The sequence below is a fragment of the Triticum aestivum genome, chromosome 4A (assembly GCF_018294505.1).
Source record: "Triticum aestivum cultivar Chinese Spring chromosome 4A, IWGSC CS RefSeq v2.1, whole genome shotgun sequence".
Lineage (NCBI taxonomy): Eukaryota > Viridiplantae > Streptophyta > Magnoliopsida > Poales > Poaceae > Triticum > Triticum aestivum.
Genome location: NC_057803.1, coordinates 208,432,473 through 208,434,255, shown reverse-complemented (window position 1 = coordinate 208,434,255; position 1,783 = coordinate 208,432,473). Strand labels below are relative to the sequence as shown.

At 46.7% G+C, this 1,783-nt stretch overlaps 1 pseudogene; it reads right to left on the bottom strand.

Annotated features, from left to right (window-relative positions):
- Positions 1-1,094, bottom strand: part of LOC123085839 (uncharacterized) — a 10,150-nt pseudogene extending 9,056 nt beyond the window's left edge.
- Positions 1,095-1,783: the final 689 nt, after the last annotated feature.

The window sequence follows — 1,783 nt, the reverse complement described above, 5'->3', positions numbered from 1 at the left end:
AAACGGTCACTTGTATGTGTGTAACGTTAAGTCTGTAAACTGAGTCTTCTCCTAGATATTAGGATCTAGCAACGCTCATGGCATGTGTGCCACTTTTCCAGGAGCACTTGCTCTCTCCCTGCGGGGTATATGTATACACATTGTAACTCTATTGATTCAGTGAATACAGAAACAATCTCTCCAACTAAAACTGCAGTCGTCGCAGATTGAACCACCCAATATAAGTAGCACTGCCAATTACTTATCGGGCGTCAAGCAGGGAACAATGACAACAACCTACCGTCAACCTAGGCGGTGTGTAACTCTCAATCGCTCGCCACAGGCTTACAGCACCCAAATCTGGGCCACCATGGCGAGCGAATCCGTACTTCCAAGACCCCGACACTTGCGTTCTTCAAATCTCATGCCCAGTACCAACATACACTGCCAGCCACCCCATCAAACTCGTGGGGAACCTCCCGCACAAGGCCGGGAGCAAAGCCACGGGCCTCCCCGGCATGGAGCAGCGAAGCGGAGAACCCCGGGCCGCGCTAACCAAATCCTGAAATCCAGGCTCTCCAACGAGGCGCGTCCGCACGGACACACGCTAAGCAAACCTAAAAATCTTTGCGATCACGGAAGGGAAGCGCCCGCGGCCGAAGCACGGCACCGCAACGAGGACGCAAGACGCGCCACCAAACAGCAACGGCTTCATCCTAAGCGGAGAAGAAATGTAAAGATTGGAGGAGGGAGCAGGGAAGCGAGGAAAACCTTAATCTCCATGCAGGCGAGGCTCCGCCGCGGCGCTCGTGGCGAAGCCTTCGTAGCTCCGAGCACGCGGGCCCTCCGATTCTCTTGTCGCGCCCGGGAAACGGACGACGCCGGCCAGACAAACAACAGAATCTGCAGGTCCCACGGGAAGAGCCGCTTCGGGATTGAGCGGCGGTTGCGGGAGCCGAGCGCGCGACCAGCAGAGAGCAGCTGCACGCCGCCGGGAGTAGAGTACGGTGAGGGCCTGCCGTCTGGGCGCGGTGGTGGTTCGGAGAGGAGGCAGAGACGGAGAGAGAGAGGCGAGTCGGGCTTTAAAGACACGAACAAGAGAAAGAAAGAACAGAACGGCGACAGCGACACGGAGATTGGTGGTGTGGTGTGGACAAGGTAGACGAGGAAATTGCTAGCCGGGCTGGGCCGGCGATGGGCCATCTGATTGTTTTTATGCACTCAAAATAAAAATAAAAATAGATACTAGAACTTTATTTATGAATCTTTCCCTAATCTTTATCTTTACCTATATAATAATAAAGCAAACTGGTTTTTTCGTCCGTCGTGGTATTTTTTAGAAAAGTCCTTCTATTTTAGAGAATTCAACCCGCAGTCCTGTTTTAAGTGAAAACGAATCGTTATTTTTGTATTTTACACAAAAGTCTTCGTCTTTTTTTGAAATCAACCCGCCATCTGGTTTAAGTCACACCCGAACCGTTATTTTACATTTTTTGAAACCCCCCCTGATATTTTAGGTAATTCATCCGCGGATCATATTTAAGTCAAACAAATGCTTTTTAAAATCATCCATATCTTATAAACCGTAACTCCGATTTGAATATATTATATATGAAATTTGATTAAAAAATATGTAGAATATGAATATGAGATTATTTTTACCTGTTAAGTATTTTTAAATATTATTTTAGAATATATTTGACTCATACCAAATGATTTTCTAAATTATTTGTATCTTTTAAACCGTAACTTCGATTTTAACATATTATATATGAAATTTTATTAGAAAAATGTGTGGAATCTA